We start from the raw sequence: 18,236 nt of genomic DNA, 5'->3' as shown, positions 1-18,236 counted from the left end.
GTTGCATCATTTACTTAGTGGCTTTATGCGTGATACTGTTAAACGACAATATCATCTCAGTGCCATAGTGATATAATTTTTGTATCATTTTGACACCATATGACATCATTTATTCAGTGACTTTATGCTAACCCTGAAGTTAGATGGGGTTGCACTGACTGCGACACTTTTTAAAGCCTTAGAAATAGGATTGGCAGGAGTTGACATTACTCCAAATTTGTACAGCACATCACAGTCCCACAGGGCTTTGTCCTTGTCTCCTGATGGTGGCAAGTGGTGTTAAGGACAGCAGCAGCAGCAGCAGAGCGAAAAATAAGAATTTAGTGCATCATTAGTGGAGTCAAGCAAAGGGCACATTGCACTCACATGCCATAGTTTTAAGAAACTGCAGAGCAGAGCTCTTAACTGCAATATAAATGGTAAAAGAGACCAAAATATCGATTTCCAAAGGATGCAGTAGATTCCAATACAGTTATTTTATTATTCAAGCAAGAGATTAATGGTGAGGTGGCATCATCTTCTCAGATCAGCAATATTTTCCAGTGATCTGTTGCAGACAAACAGCATTATACATGCAAGATTGTAGTTTTCTCCTGTTTGTTTCAGATCATCAGAAAAATATGTAAACTAATTTATTTAATTGATCTGGTTTTAATGGCTGATTGCTCCTGATTAAAACAGCATGTGTCTTTGAGGGAAAATGCATCAAAATTTGAAATAAAAAGAGAAATGCTTAACAGAGGTAGGGCAATAGCAACCATGCAATAGCAGCCATTTAAACAGAAGAAGAAAGAAAAGTTAAAAAGAGGAGTGAAAGACAGTAAAAGAAGGAAGAAAAGACAGCTCAAAGGAGCCAACAGTTATAAAGAGAGGACCAGCCACCAGTTATAAAGAGAGGACCATCTTGGCACTGGGCTGTCATTGACTTGCCCAGGGCATCCCACATGCAAGCGGAGTGTTCCAGCCATCCTGGGCTGCTGCCTTCCCCAGGGTCTTGGGGATAGATGTGTCCGCGGGCTTCGGGATCAGAAATAGGAGAACCCATGGCAACACCATGGGTTTTTGACACTTCAGTGGATCTGTATGGCATTTCCTTAAGTGCCATGTTAGGCATTTCCCATCGGATAATGAAAGGGGTAGGTAACAAGAGATCCTGTAAAAATGGCTGGGGAGTAAAAGCTACAGCATAGACTTGTGGCCACACAGATGCATATGGGAGATAATGAGTAGCCATGGGGCTGAGAGTAGGACAGAGTCGATGGCACCATGTCTCCCGCAGTAGATATTGCTGCTCCCGGCACTTTCAGCCAGTGACTTGCTTCTCGCCAGCATCCTGAGGGGACCCCCATGCACAGCACACAACCACAGGCAGTTATTCTCTTCCCTATTTCTATCATTGCTAATGGTGTTTGCTGCTCTTCTTAGAGAAGAAACATTTTCTTTTCAGGCAGCAGCGTATTTCCTGAGAAGAGCAGTTCCCAGGCTTTTCATATCCATCACCGCCTTTTCCCCATTACCCTTGGTTCCAATGCTCTGTGCTCCCTCCTCTTTCAAAGAGTGAGCACCCAGTCCTGATAAGGCTTGTCAAAAACCCACATTGTGCATCACTCCTCACCAGAACAGTTCCCAGTGCCACCTTATGGGGCACATTGTTTTATCCATGCTTTTTGCCATGAGGATTTAAATGCTGGCACTGGCATGCATTTTTCTACCCTTTTGCTGAATCAAAAAGGAGGAGCACAGCTGATGGAGGGCACTGTGCTACCTTCTCTGTTGTCAGAGGGTAGCAAGTGATACAGGGCAACAGATGCAGCAGCATAATGACAGGAGCTCAACAGGGCCATTATCTCTGTTATCTTGCAGGCTGTGATAGGAGTTTTGATGTGATCTGCTTTCAGACTCTTATTGAAAACACCTCACATGCTGCAGCCCTTGTTTTTTCCCACAGTGCTAGTGCTTGTCATACAAAAAGTTTTGGGTTTTTTTGAGGGGGTAACCCTAACATATTTGCTAATATAATAAAACATTTATTTAACTGTAAATAAATAAACAACTGTAAAAGCAGATTTGAATTGTTGCTGTGCTGCATGTCTGCTTGCCCATTTCCTTTTAAAACCTGTGCTTATCCCTGAAAGGGTGAATTGCATTTTTCCTTGCATATACACACGAGTGGGACTCAGCTGAGACTGGACCAGAGCAGACCTGCTCTCAGCCAGCACCGCTGCGTCCTCCTCCCTGCAGACAATGCTTGTGTGCTCAGGCAGGTCTGGCAGCACAGAGCTGTATAGCAGCCCAAGAGCTATAGATTACAGGATGGTTAAAACTCAGTAAGTTCAACCAGACTGTTGGCAGGACTTAGAAGAAAACCTTGCTCCGCAAAAGCAGCAGCAGCACAAAGGTGGGATTTCCCAGGGGCAGTCACTGCAGTTGACTTGGGGAGCCCCAATTAGCTGCCAGCTTTCAGAACAGAAGATTAGCTTACGATGTTCCTTGTATTCACTCTGCCAGCAGGTTTATGCTGAGAGCAGCATGCTAAAATTGTGGAGGAAATGGCTTTGCAAGTGCTCAAGGCTAATTTGCAGCATGGCAGAGGCTGGGAAGAGGCATATTTCTTGGGGCAAAGTGGTATAACAGTTGCATTGATGAAAGAAGAACGGAGACTGAGTGTTTCACTCACAGATGCAGAAATGCTGCTCCTTCCTGCCATAGTCAATCAGAAATTTCCTGGATCCATCTGCTAGGAGTAGTTCCCTGGCCAGCACAGAGCTCTGTACTTTCCAGCAAGCTCTGGAGATGGCCACCTAGAAACTAATGTCCCACAGTGGGGTCAGATGTGCCAGGCTGGAGATACCCTGGGGTGGTAAATGTATAAATATATTGGTATTTTATATATTTATCAATATACAAAAGTAGAGAAATCTATAGAGTACCAGGTTCTCCGTGTGAGTATAAGCATCAAATGTTATTCCAGACTCAGTGCAATACAGTTTTTACTGTAACAGCCTCTAGATAGATACAATAATCTGATGCTGTCTTTAGGCAAGGGAGAAGCAAGGAAGAAAGGAGAGAAGCTGATGCTAAGGCTCTCATTTTGATAAGTATTTTGGTAACTTGAAGATTTAAAACCAAAATCCAAGTGGAGCTAGCATGCATTACTTGAACTACAAAAAAGTATAAACCATATAAAACTCAGAATCATATAACTTCCTCACTACTGCCAGAGTGGGAGAGAGAGTGTAACCCGTTTGGCATGGCTACAGAATTTTATTGGTTTTAAAAAAAGATTTATGCTTCTGCTAAAGAAAGAAAAGTTCATTTGTCCTATAGGTGGTTTAGGTATTACCATGGGTTGGACCTCTGTTGCTTGGGCTGTGAGTGCCTTTCAGAGGAGGTGATAGCAGAGGTTTTGCAGGAAGAATGCGGGAAGTAGAGCAGCTCCCATCAAATTCAACAGGAGTTTTGATGCGGAGCACCACTCAGACGTATCAATCCTATTAGTATTATTCACGGGTCACAGCACAAGGGCTGAGGGTTTAATGTGTTGGTTCTGCAAATTGGACTAACATTGTGAAGACCATAAAAGAGGGTATGTAGCAGGTTTGACCTCTTGCTGGTATCTAAGATCACAGCATATTACATTTCCTTGAAATTACATTAGTTCAGATCCAATTTTATGGTAACTTTCAGCTAGGAAAGACTTCAATTTCATTAATAATGGCCACCATCTTTTTAACATTTAATACATCATAGCAAATCATAGCAAAAAAATTTTTGATCTTGATTTGGTATGAGACAGCTGTAACAAGATTACATCTGAAGCCCCTCGAGCTGGCCAGGGCATGGGCGTGCTCCTGAAAGGTGCTGAACATCCAGGTAACATGGCAGCCAGCAAAGTGGCAAGCTGCACTGAGTTTTTGGATAAAAATGCAGATCATGGAGATAGCATCGCAAGAGGTTATCTAAAGCTCAGGTTAACATATCAGCCCTCTCCTAAAACAAGCTGTGAGTGGCTTAAATGCCACAAATTTCTACAGATTTTGAGCCAGAGACTGTCACATGGCTGTACCAAACACGATTACCAGTGTGTCAGCTTCGCTGTCAGACCTCTCTGTGATTGTTTTCTTTGCTGCACTCACTTTTACTGTGACAGAGCTGCCGTGACACACCCCAGTTGCACCTCTGTCCCTGGCTAGAATCAATTATCTCAGCAGCAGTAATTTGATTTCTATGTTTCACCATCATTGGGTGTGCCTACCACACATGCACCCTTGGTGCAGTAGGACATATTAGGCATGATGAATAGCACCAGCAAATAGCTCATCCAATGTCACCCACTGTCACACATCCCCCAGAGCTCAGCCTTGTACACCAAGTGTTGCAAATATCCTTTGAAACCTGCTTAAATAGACAGCAGTAATAGCACAGGGCTTATAATAACAGTAGTAAGATGAGCGCTAAAACATGGGGAAGCTGTTTTTTAACTACGTATTTTTGATGCAGGAAGGATGTTTGATGTAAATGTTGCAAGAATAATTCATATTAGGTATGTACATGAATATAGATGTGACTTGGATGGCACCACAGGATGTTTAGAAATGGAAATATCATTACCCTAGTAGTAATTCAAGGCTATTATGGGGAAACTTGGCATCTTTAATCAGTAAGACTGTATTAGCATAACAAAGGTAATTGCAATAAAGTAAAAGATACTGACTAAAGAACATTTTTCTCCACCTGAGACGTGCTACCTATTATATGCAAAAACTCAATGGGCCAAATCCTGCCTCTGATTTGCTGAAATCTTCCCCTTCTCTACAATTCAAATACAGAAAAGGTGGGTTTGTCTCCTGTAAGGCTGGCCCCCAAGCTGCATATTTTTGCCTCAGTGTCACAGGTGAAGGAACAAAGGCTGCTCTGCTTCCTGCTTCTGCTGGTGAAGTGCAAGTGCCCTGAGACCAGAGGCTAAAACGCTGGGTGAAAATGAGCAGCTCTTCTGCCTACTGTGACAAAACTCTGGCTGGAGAAAATAGGAGGGCTTGGCCCTGCTGTTACAGTGTTGTGCCCAGTCTCAGGAATAGCCTAGGTTAATACCTGCATGACTTCTTTTATGGAGCTGTAGGAATAGTGACATCTCATAGGGCAACTGTCCCTCCCAGTGACAAGGGCAAGGGAGGGAACAGCCCTGGGCCTGTAACTGAGACCACAGACACTCTTGTCCCTGCTAATTTTCTCCATCACAAACATACAATGCCACAAGCTTAAATTTGCAATGAGTTCTTCTTGAGCAGCTGTTACCACGGAGTATTCTTGATAAGGCATTTGGAAAAGTATCATTAGTGCTTGTCCTCTGCAAAGATAGATTACACATGTTGTAGTCAGGGCAGTGTTGCTTATATCCCTGCAAAATATCCAGGCATCAAACAACTCGTTCATTCTAGATTATTCAAGATTTGGACCAGAATTATGCAAGAAAACAGCTTTCATAGGATCAGTGTCACCACAATGCTGAACCTCTCAGGTTCCCCCCACTTGCAGCAGGAGTCACCTCCCATCTCATTTTGGATTGGGTACTTCAGACCCTGACCTGTTTGGCATGAGCAAAGCCAAGGACACATCCATTTCTGTTGGAAAACATTGTGTCCTTCCCCTTAAATATGGCACACTGGGTTTGTTCCCTTACAAAGGCACTTCTCTGGATTATTTTAAAACCCACTGATCCTGAGAAGCAACTCTCATTGTCTCCATGCCCTGGAGGCTGTTCGGCAAGAATTGTGGCTGAGATCAGCAAAAGGCTGTAAGTGAGAGAACCAAGTTCACCATTGCAGAGATTTCCTTCTAAACTAGGTACAAATAAAACTGCATCTATTCCTTGCTCAGAGTAGGAAACCTTGCTGGGAGCTCTACATGCTATTTTTTAACTTTTGTTGCCACTTGAATTCTTTCTTGGATGTTGCCTTCTCCATCTGATGCTCAGACCAGAACTGTGCTTAAGGATGCAGCTACCAAAGACATCTCAAAATAAATCTCTTTATTTAACTGTAATTTGTTCTGAAATTGTTGATTTGGGAAGATCATTGGCTTCACGCCTGGCTGGGTACTCCTGCGAGGTCTCTAGTCACAGTGCTCCCTCTCAGCTGACTCATCCAGTTCAGTATTAGATCGTCTCCTTGGAAAATGTGGCCTAATACGGTAATCTTTCTTCTGGCGATGACCACACATTTCTCAGGGTTAGTCTGCTTTGCCTTCAGTTTGGGTACAAAGACCTCAGTACTGGCTGTATCATCATGGGTCTAGCTATCCTCAGCTATTTCTGGGCTTTTCCACAAAACCTCCTGTATAACCTTTAAAAAACAGATTAGAATAGATCCCTTCCTCCACTGTATACAGGTATGGTGACCATCTCTGTGGAGAGCAGAGAACAAACAGAAGCAATTTTGCTGACTCCTAATTCTCCTTTCTGTCTCAAGAAATACCTCTTTTTCTTTGTTTCTAAATAATTTGAAAAGGGGTATTTAAAAAGGACTACTTATCTTCTCTGGGTGACACAAGGGCATCTAGTTCATATAGGAATAGACATACGGTATCAGACCTGAAATCCCATATGTCTCCATCAGCATGTAGGAGCACAAAATTGCTGCAGTGAGACTTTCCTGGTGCGTGCTCAGTGACACAGGGCTTCTCACAGTTTCTCTCTTTATGTTTAATAGCCCATGATTATTTTGAACTAAAAATAATGTGCTTTAAAGTCTTGGAAGAATTAGCTGGCTTTCCTACACCAAGAAGCACTGACTTTCTCTGTCAGTTCAAAGTTATTCTCAGTAATGAATTAGCCCTTGTTCAGACCATACGTACTTTAGTGGGCTCCTTGACTCTGCCTGCCTTGCTTATGGCTGCTTCAGAGGCCAAATGCCTGAGTGCATATTATATACTTGGGAGTCAAACACATAGTGCTTTCATCTGGGAAAAAAACTCTTATCAATCAACACTGCCAAATTATCCAAGAGGATAACTGGATGCAAGAGGACATCTCCAACCCTGGCTGGCATAACCAAAGCTTTTGTAAAATGTGTTTTTTCATGTGCAAAATGGGTAGGAGCTTAAAATCATAACATGGTAGTTTCAAATGCAACCCTAATTTCTTATTATTAAATAAATAACTCAGAAGAAAATACTTGTTCATTAGCAGGAAGGTTTATAGTGGCTACAGAAGCTACAAAAGGATATTCAGGCTGCCATCAGTAGCTTTGGTATGACCAGAAAAGCCTGGGTGGGATCTTTAAACTCACAGGCCACAAGTAGTTTGTTCTCTGTGTTCTTAAATCAGAGTAAAAATGCACTGGCTGAAGAGCAGGTTGACTTTAAAAATTTTCCACCAGATAAAAAACAGCTTTGCCTAAGTATAACCAACTGAATTCTGCCTTATGAAAAGTTCAAAGGTAGTTTTGGCATTCAGGGGTGATGTAAGGGTGGCACAAGTCACCATTTCAAATGAGCCTGCTTTGTAAACTTGCTCTGCAAAAATAGGCAACGTCTGTTTGTAGTAAGACCGTCTGAGTCAACCTCAACATTTAGCTGGAACTTCTCAGGCCAAAATTACAGGGAAGATAAACCAGAGGTTTTGTGAAAGGAACAAGTTGCAAACTTTTTTGTGGAACAGGGAATATTTTACAGACTCAAATCTGACCTTTTTTATTTTAATCTTATTCCAACCCTATGATTTTCCAAAAATAGATTCACTCACCAGGAATGTCATGTTCATCTTGATTCAGGTAATGATATTTATACTTTTATATGGGATGGGATTAACTTTCCTATCCTGTTAATGCAACATGTGATTAGTACACGTCTTTACTGCACACATAGATGTATATTATCTGTATCAGAAAGGAAAGCAACTGGCATTTTAAATTACTGAATGATAATTGTAGGTGTCTGCTTCTCATAAAGATTAAGGAATTCTTTTCAACATGATAAATAGTTATAAGACTCCCTTTTATACTAAATCAGTTCAAAAGTGAATGTATCCAGCAGTCATGGGTTGTGGGTCTATTGAAGAATTTTTTCCACCCCTCAAAGGCATGTATGTTAATGTAGTGCAAATATGTAGCCTCATATTATGGAGTAAAGGTACTGAAACGTCCCAAATTATGATTTTCGGTACTAACACCTTGTACAATTAATGCTACAGATCAGATCTAGCCAGATTTTAATAAGGCTTATTTCACATCCGCATCTAAAGAAGTGCAGTCAGTGCCTGAACAAAAGGGGATCATGACAAACACTGAAGCAAAGTATATTATTATCCTGGCATTTTAAGTAAAAAGTTTTACAAAGTCAATATGCAGCCATGCAACACTGACATATCAAATGCAAAAGTGAATTCCAACAGAGAAAATCTGCCAAAAAGAAAAGGTTTTACTCTGACATGAGTGATAGAAACACAGACATGCAATCAGGGTAAATGTCAGAAATCCAAAAGAAATAATAACTCCTATTCTGCACAGGATTATTTCCTCAATCATAAAACCAGTGACTTAAAAATGAGATTGTGATGCTTACAACACTCTGAAGTGTGACTTCAACCCTCCTGAATGGACCAGCTCATTGCCTTCAACAAAACCACAGCAGACCTCATAATCCCCCAAAGAAACCACAAAGACAAATGCTGGAGTTTGACCATGTTATCAAGCAGCATCCCTCAATGTACAGCTTGTTTCTGTACAAGAGCATGCACAAAGATTTGTTTCCTCAACCATATCAATAAGAACAAAGAACAACTTGTCTGGACTGCTATTTTTGCCTGGCATGCATTCTGAGGAATTTGAGTCAGACCCTCTCCTGTTTCATTTCGAAAGAAGCTTTCCCTTTCCTTACACACGGGGTCCCTCATTCATGGGCTGCTTCAGGAGTTTCCCTGACCCTGCGTAGGATGGAGACTGTTTTTCTGGGGACCTGTCCTAGCGCTGCTATCCATTCCGGGGGAAGGTGTATTATTCCCTGTGTGTTGCACCCCCTTTTGCTGCCAAAGAAGGTTTGACTGATCTCTCTGTAACCAAACAAACTGCAAATACCCAGGAATGTGAAGAGGGGTAAAACATCCCAAACATTTTCTAGATGAATCTTTCCTTCCTTTCTCTTTCTTTCTCTCTTCCTTTGTCTCTCTTTCTTTCTCTTTTTTTTTCTCTTTCTCTCTTTCTCTCTTTCTTTTTTCTTTCTTTTTTCTCTTTTTTCTTTCTCTCTATTTCTTTCTATCTCTTTTTCTTTTTTCTCTCTTTCTCCTTCCTTCCTTCCCTCCTTCCCTCCCTCCTTCCTTCCTTCCTTCCTTATTTATTTATTTTTCTCTTTCCTTCCTCCCTTCCTCCCTTCCTTCTTCCCTTCTTCCCTTCCTCCCTTCCTTCCTCCCTCCCTCCCTTCATTCCTCCCTTCTTTCTGGATTCTTCATACACATATAAAGAAAATAAGACGATTTTCACAGCCTTTCACTTTCAGCATGAGACTCAAAAGGCATTCCCAAAGCAGGACATGTTAGCACCATTTCTCTACCCTGCCTCTCTCCTAGGCCCATGCCCCAAACACTTCAACCCTGTATAAGAAGAGTAAATTAATTTCCTTAATGAATTGTAAATCCAACCTGCAACACCCTTTTCCTTTATCCAAGCTAAAAGCATTACTGACATGAACTGATTTTGAGGGGCAAGCAGACAAAAGTTTTTAATTTGTTACCAGACTTCAATGGGGAAGTTAAGGATTTTCTAGACAAAAGACTAAGACCCAGTTAACTCCAGCTGAATGACTCTTTCTTTTCATTTCCCTTTTGTGCTGCAATTGCTAATGGTGCTAAAAGAAAGACCCCAATGACTGACATGCTGGTTCATTCCCGTTACTGAAATCTGTGCTCTGAAACACAGCCAGGATCAGCTGAGCTGTGGGCAAAGCTGCAAAGCAAATCAGCATCTTTCCTCTGCAAAGCTCTGTTTGCCATCAACTCTGGTTTTGGGTGAAGCAAAACATTTCCAAAAGCACACATGGATTATACAGTTTGTTCACAGCCCATGCTGCCTGGAAAACATGAAAACAGCTAAATATGCAAGAGCTAAAGCTAAACTGTGAATGCAGAAAACTGATTTGCAGTCAGTTTGAGTGTGAGACATATTGACAGCTGGTATGGATTGCCCTTGCAACCATTATCGTGATGTACTTTTGACATGGCTGCAGACGTTGGGGAGGACAGAAATAACATGTCTTCATTTTAGCAGTAAAGGGATCTACGAGTTAATTCTTGATATTTGCTTCTCCTCTTGTGTCAGAGTATTGGCAAGTACAATGTCTGCAGCTTCCTAATGCCTCCCTATCTTTCAAATATAGATGAGAAGAAACCTAAGCTTCACAAAACAGGGCAGTGAAGAGCACACAGAGAAGAAAAGTGACCCAGCAGTGGGTTGTTACCTCCCGTGGAAATAAAAGAAAAAGTGATAAAGTTAACTAGTCCAGATAAGAAAGAAGCTTTAACTGGAACTTAAATTGCCCCCAACTTCTTGGAGTCCCTAAGAAGTATCTGTAAAACAGCCTGCTACATCCATTGGCAGATAAAAGTTGTCTAGGTGGTCTAGGTTTTTCTAATGATAATATGGGTGAAAAACACTTTCTTAAAGCAAAAAAAAAAAAAAAAAAAAAGAAAAAAAAAGAACAGCAGTAGAAAATGTCAAAGGAATTGAAAAGCAGTATCATAAGGATAACTTATAACTGACTGCCTTAGGATTGGAAGAAATGTTACTACACAACATTCTATTTACTGAATCTATTAAAAAGATTGCTTGGTCATGAAGAAAATCTGTCTTAGGTGAGTGTTTTAATTTTAGAAAGCTGCTGATCAGCCGTAGCTCTACAGCTGCTGAATAAATTGGCAAACTGCCCCCGTTTCCAGTTTTTCATTCCAAATGACTTAGCGAGATGTGGCTTTGTGTCCTGGTTTGAGCTGTAACAGTTACTTTTTCTTAGTAGCTCCTGCAGTGCTGTGTTTTAGCTTCAGTCTGAGAACAGCACTGATAACACACCACTGTTTTAGTTGTTGCCAAGTAGCGCTTACCCTGATCCAAGGACTTTTCAGTCTCATGCTCTGCTAGTGAGGAGGGGCACAAGAATCTGGGAGGAAGCAGAGACAGGACAGCATGTCGTGCACAGCATATAAACTGGGGGGAGTCACCCAGAAGGCCCAGATCGCTGCTCGGGTGGGGATGGGTATAGGTCAGCCGGTGATGAGCGGTGGTATTGTGCATCCCTTGTGTTTTCTGATCTTTCTTTTGTTGTTGTTGCTGTTCCCTATTATTCTCATCAATACTGTTATTGTCAGTATTATTTCTATTATCACTATATTGTACTTTAGTTTTAGTTATTAAACTGTTCTTATCTCAATCTGCAGGTTTTATATTCTTTCGATTCTTCTCCCCATCCCAGTCAGGTGAGCGAATGGCTGAGTGATACTCGGTTGCCAGCTGAGTTTAAAAAAGTCACTTTGCATGCAGTCTGATAGAGTTTGATTAATTTCACACCAACTCCTAAGGCTGACTTTTTCTGAAGTTCTTTCAGAGCTTTTCCATCCCTCTTTTCATGCTGGGATGGATGGCACTGGGCAGGGAAGGTCACACTCTTGGCACTGTCACAATAACATCCCTGTTTTGTTGGGCAAGAAGTTTGGTCATAAAAGTGCACCATAGGCTTGAACCTCTGGTCAGAAGCAGAGTAGGACAACAGGGCACAGGACTGAAGCATTGTGTCTCACCAAGCTCAGTATCTGCTATTAGAGGCAGATAAACCACCTCATTCTTCTCACCATGCTTGGTAAGTTTATCTTAAGGTCAGGTACGTCATTTCCTTCTGGAAGGCTGTTCCCAATGCTGCCCTTTCCAGATTAGAAACCTCCTAATGTTCAGCCCATATTTACTCACATCTGGTTTGCACTCATCTGCATGTCCTCTCGTAAGACACGTGTCACGCCAGCAGCACTTCTGTGCAATTCTGCACCTGAGTGAATGGGACTGTGGATGGCCAGCACTGTGTATGCAGCTTTCCAGATACAGCTGCAGCAATACACATGGTGGGTAGCATTAATCTTTCCTTATCTCTAGTGATAATGTCTATTCTGACTCATATTTGCCATAATGTGGCCATGCTCCATAGATGGCTCACAGTTGCCCAGAGATCAGTCAGACTGCTCGAGCCTTTCTCTCCCTTTGTTATTCTGAGCTGATGAATTTGGAGTAAAAATCACTGTCATTTGGTACAAGAGCACAATTTTTCACTGTTAATTTTCTGCCCATCTCTGGTTGTTTTCTGCATTGGATCACTGTCAAGCTTCGGGCTGTCAGCAGACCTCATTATTATGGCTTTCTTTTGGCCATCCAGGCCCAAACCCAGCTGACAGAAACATTTAAAAAAGGGTTGTCAGTGAATCAATTATTACATTTGCCAATTCTTTCATGATTCACTGTTGTAACTAGTCCCTTGCCTTGAGCATGTCACAATCTTTTGAGGTTTTTTTCCTACCTTTTATTTGGTGAAAATACAATGCAGAAATGTACCTTTTCCATATACAGAGCACACATTCATATTGTGTATTTTCTGTCCTCCTCTTACTTATCTGAAGAAGGAAACTGTTAGTATTTATTTTCACTCTTGGAAAACCCAGTTTGGCTGCATTTTGAGGTGTTCTGAGTTTATGTCTGCATTTTTCCAAGCCATTCCATGTCCTGACTGTGTTTGTTGTGTGTGATCATGCTGCTCAAGTACTGGAAGGGCTTGACATGCTTCAGAAAAACAAGCCACATAATTAAGGTGTCGACATGTTATGGAATTCCCCACACAGGGTGAAACCACACTGCAAGACTAGAAACTCTACTTGCAATGAGGTCAAACCACTTAGCATCCCCAAAGGTTCCTATATTTTCTGGGAGAACAAGCCATATGACACACAGCCTCATTACGACATAGCCATGCTGATCAAGTCATGCAAACAATACCATACCAGCAAGGAGACCATGTTACAGCACTCAGGGTTTCCGAAAGCACCGTGTTTCCCATACACCACCAAACATGCCTGATATTTCAACTGCTGGGTGGCTAACTGAAAAAGCAGAGTAGCAAAAGGCCGTGAGAACAGAGCATGTATGTAAGCATAGTTATGGAGATGCAGTTGTACCCAGGGTTAATCAAGGTAGCAAGCAGGTACTGGCTCCGCCGTAATTATACACCATTCAAACAAACCAGCCAGATGGAAAAGCAGGCCCTAAGGTGCTTGAGAAAGGACTTTGACCCAACCTCAAGGGAGTCACACTGAGCAGCTTTAGAGCAGCCACCCTTTGCAATGGGAGGGAGGGACCAGAAAGGTGATCTCCAGACCAAGCAGCCCAGTCCTAGACCTCTCATTTCCAACTGTTGGTAAGTCGCGGTGCGGCAATTCCCAAACTGGAATGACATGCAAGGCAGGTAGCAACCAAAAGTATTAGGAGTATCTCTCCATTAGGATAGACTGGACAAGATCTGAATTCAACCCTTTCTGTGAAAAGCAATAGTCATCAGTGGATGTACTGTTTCTTTTCCAGTTCTCTGTCTGCTAACCAAAATGTGGCATGAGCTAAGGAAAACACCATTACTTTACATATGAGCAACGAATGTGTTCCTGCTCCCTGCTTATATGTATAGAGGACAAAAGACTCCCCAAAAGAACAGAAAGTGCCTCTGAAAAGCCTAGGTGTCAAAAGGGAGCATTGAGGATCTGGCAGTGCCCCAAGATTAAAGTGATTTTGCAACTACAGTACAAAAACATCATCCAAAATGGGCGCCACTCTGCTGACATGGCTTTGCACTGGAAGGCAGAGATGTGATGCCAACTGACAGAGGATCAACAGCCTGGGTTTCTGGATGCCACTATCTAGCCCAGCAGCAGCAGCAGATCAGCTTTGCTTGCTGTGCACAAACACAATTGTGAGGCAATATTTTGCGAGCCAGTAAAGTTTGCAGGGAATAGGGTTAACCTCCCTGTGGGAAAAATGAAAGCAGTTATCATTGATGTTACAGAGTACACAAGAAACTCCCAAGCTCATGTGCTGGTGCATCGTCTCCAAGTGTGAAGACATGACCCAAAAGCAGGCTGAGTAGCTCCAAGCCCACACCCTTCACCTCCTCTGAGTCTCCACCATACCCTCTCATATTTCTGACCCTCTTTATGCCAGATCAAATCCACCATCAGGCTGTCTCTACTCTGCCTCATGCCATCTGCCCAGGCCAAGAGTCAGAACAGTAACACATGTTTATGTAGATCTTCATACCCGGGCTATTATCTGTGCTTTGGCCAGGCTGAGCCTAGCCCCAGCCTGCAGCCCTTCCACTGTTGCTGAAAGCCATCAACTTCATGTGTGAAGGGTTCATCCAGTTGAATAAGATGAAATTTGGTGGTCTGGAGCATGCAGTGCCTCTGGATATTGCTTTCTTTGCTTTCTGACTTCAAAAGTTGAAACTTGCTTGCTTACAGAGAATAACTAAACACCACATGAATAGAGGATATCCTTCTGCTCTGAGCTACCCCTGCTGAAGCTTTTCAGGTCTTATTCTGAAGATGACACACCACAGTGAGACCAGGATGTCCAAATACCACCATTCCTGTGTTTCTTACATTCCTGTTACTTTAGGACTGTGAAGCTCAAAGGCTGACAAAAACTTACCTTATTTCTTCTCTTAAAACCATAGCTGGCCATCAGATAACAAGGAATACTGCCAGTCAGCAGGAAGAGATCTGTGCTTGGAGATCTGTTCCTTGAAAGTAAAGAAAATGAAAGGACAGGTTGCATGAGAAAGTAAACTGAACAAAAATTAGAGGCCAACACTTTTTCCTCTCTGGACCATGTAATTACTATCACTGGTTTTAAAAATGTTATACAGAGAGCTGAAACCTAGAACCTTTTGTTGCTTCTACATCTACAGGCAGTGAATTTTGTACTATATAAATTATCTGAATGCTCAGATTGGAAACTGGAGCATTTATTTACTCCTGAAAAGACCAGCAAATAGCATACACTCAGCTGGGGACATATTAATATAATGTTTTCTCTGCCCTTTGACTGCTAAAGAAATGTATCATCATTAATTACAGGCCATCAAAGTACTGAGGAACAGGAAGGCTTTATAAGAAAAAAAGCGTTTTCAGAACAGGTTAGTGAACTGACTTTCTAAGTTGCATTTCAAATATAGCTTGGTTTGGAAATCAGTGCACCTCTAAGGAAAACCCATAGAAGAAGCATAAATAAGGAAATTATTCAGGACATTTCTTTGAAACTGATTTCACTGCACTCTAAGAGAATAAAAAAGTGCTAGTGAATGGAAATGTGACTTATGAATTAACCATCCCCCAGCATCACCATACTTGAGGATGGAAAGAAACAAAGATAAAGGAGAACCAAAGAGAGCAATTTGATATGGCTGCATTTGGAGCAGGCGTGTTTGTACCTTTTTTTTTTTTGGCCTCTAATTTAAACATAAAGAAGACACATCAAGGACCAAAACAGGACATCACAATACTTGCAGAGGGTGAAAATTACAATTTGCCTGCTATGTAAATGCTTTGTCCCGAGTTTTGGGGTATGAAGTGGAGCTGTTCTCCAGAGAAAAGGTAATGCTCTATGAGAGGAAAAGCTTTGAAGGGGATAAAATGATATTTTCAGCACCCAGAGGCTGCATTTGACTAAGCAGCATCAGGCAGGTTGGTATCTATCCAATTTTTAACACACTTGGCCTGTTTGTCTCTGTTGATCTGAGCAATCATGTTCACATACCTCAACTTAGGCTGCGTAGGCACTATGCATCTGAATCATCTGGTCTTTCTTTATTTCTGAAGGTGACAAACACGATGCACAGAAATTCTGAAAAGAGCCTGGATTCATGTGCAACCATTCAAACAAAGCAACATTTTCAGCTGAGAGCAGTGTTAAAAAATTTCCTGTGTAACCAGTGGCCACAAAGGCCTCTATGGACTCAGACTCCATCAAATATGAAACATGATGTAAAAGCAACTCTTTTTCTTGATGTTTTCAAATATTAGAATGGGAAATAGAGGAGATTCTTCACTGAACAATATGTGATGGATAACATTTTCTCCATCTTAATAGATACATAAAAAAAAATTTGTGAAAGCCATTCAAGATACATAGCTGAATGTGATATACTAAGATGTGGCAATTTAATATGATGTGATAGAGCAAGTAAGGGATCACAGTGGGGGGAGACTGCCTTCACTTGACAGTTCAGGACACAGAATTCCATAGAAACTGTGATCACAAATCAGTTTTTATTTAATTGCCTTTCAAAGTCACATTTTTAAAATCTAAATATTTATGATCTTTAATGAAAAACCGTATGAGTTATTTTACTCCCTCACACATATAAGCTCATGTACACACTGCTGTAACATGCCAAGTCATTTTCCTACTAAAACCAATTACAGATTTGTTACAGTGAATAATTATGCAGAAGATGGAATTTATATTTTTCTTAGTATTTTATAAAATACCCTTGATAGTTTTCAAAACAACTTAAAATAGTATTTTCTGAAAACTGCACTGTGCACTTTTGTGCTGCTTTTGTTATAAAAGATGATATGCTAGAAATTACATTAAATGGTTAGGTATGCCTAATGTAAATTAAAGAAGATCATATGAAATGACAATGGAGTATTTGCATTTTCCTCACTCTGAAATTGGGGAGAAAATTACTCCAAATTACTTAGCCACCAGGAAACATGACAATATAGTCTTGCACAATATCACTGGGAGAGACCTAAGTCACACCACCACAGAGAGCCCTTAACTTTGTCCAGAAACTTTTAAACACATACTTATACTTTTATTTCCCATTTCTCTCTCAGCTTTAGCTTTGACTACCCTGTTCGCACATTATCATATCATTACATTAACACCTTGTTTCAGTTTTTAATGAGGTGGAATAATAACAATTTTGTAAGAACAACTTACATCCAAAAGAGCTGTACTAGACAAATGATCACAATACTTTTGTTTGTCTCACTGGTTTTGAATTACCACTGGTTTAGAATAGACAATGTCCTATTTTATTAAACAATAACTACTTATTAGCCTCACCTTGTTGCACAAACTTGTATTTTTTATGTTTAACCTGAGCCCTTTCCAGCAGAGCTCCATAACCAGTGAAATGCATATGCAGTCATTAAGAGTTTATCTGCTTAATGGGTTAGCAATTAAAAAGAGGCAGGGTGGGTGTTCCACCTCTTCTGAATCATCATGGGATTGTCCCCCTTCCTTTCAGATCCTTTAAGGTAGCTTAAAGACAGCAGTAGGGTCTTGTAGGGTCTTGGACTGCCAAGTGCATCAGTTCCTGAGGAAGCTAGTAGATGCTGTCCAGGAGCATATTCCATATATCCAGAAATCCTTCCAGAATGCTGGTGTAAAATCACCTTGTGCATGAAAACACTTCTTGGAATATTTTAAATACAAAATAAAAGTCTAGGAACGGAAACACACTGGTTGGTTGTATGTGTTTGTTGTGTGTTGATATAGAATCAGGCTTTGATCCTCTTTCCTGAAGTTACTGATTAGAAGACTTATGTTACGAGTGCCAAACCTGTCTGCCTCTCAGCGCTGTATTTGCTTGGTACTTACCTACAACTGCCTCAAGATCCCAGCACAAGAAAAGCAACATGCTGTGGAAGGCTCAGATGAACAGGCCACAAAGGGCGACAGAAACAGTGAAGTGCTTGGCACTACACCCACTAAACCCCAGATGCAGCTCAAACACAAGTCCCAACAGAACAACTGAGTGCATTATCACTGAAGTGGAATTAATCAGTAGACAGCTAACATACTTGCTGCTAGGTATGAAGAGATCACAAATCCAGCCCCTTATTAGTTGCATCTCTACGAAACATACAGAATAAAATTCTCACTGCCAAATTTTTTGCTATATACCCTGAAAGTCTCCATTATACATGGTAAGACGTAACCTTTCACACAACAGAGGACCAAGCTAAAGCCTTCAGCGAGGCAGTTTAGTTTGCATACTGTACTGTTTCCTTTCCCAAAGCACTAGGAAATATGACAATGTAGTCATGCACAGTATCACTGGAGAGAGCTAAGTTACACCACCATAGAGAGACCTTAACTTTGTCCAGAAACTTTAAAACACATACTTATACTTTCATTTCCCCTTTCTCTCTC

At 41.2% G+C, this 18,236-nt stretch overlaps 1 long non-coding RNA gene across 1 annotated transcript; it reads right to left on the bottom strand.

Moving 5' to 3' along the window:
• Nucleotides 1–6,757: 6,757 nt before the first annotated feature.
• On the bottom strand, nucleotides 6,758–17,994 carry LOC133223300 (uncharacterized). Its single transcript, XR_009728519.1, has 3 exons — nucleotides 17,682–17,994; nucleotides 14,718–14,808; nucleotides 6,758–7,512 (listed from the first exon to the last, which is right to left on the bottom strand). It is a non-coding gene; the product is annotated as an uncharacterized LOC133223300 (long non-coding RNA).
• Between the last annotated feature and the right edge of the window lie 242 nt (nucleotides 17,995–18,236).

Source organism: Neopsephotus bourkii, unplaced genomic scaffold, assembly GCF_033783945.1.
Source record: "Neopsephotus bourkii isolate Nb327-2 ecotype Australia unplaced genomic scaffold, CSIRO-AGI_Nbou_v1 NB_1634, whole genome shotgun sequence".
In the NCBI taxonomy this organism is placed as follows: Eukaryota; Metazoa; Chordata; class Aves; order Psittaciformes; family Psittacidae; genus Neopsephotus; species Neopsephotus bourkii.
The sequence above is the reverse complement of the archived record's forward strand: the minus strand, read 5'-3'. Positions and strand labels throughout refer to the sequence as shown.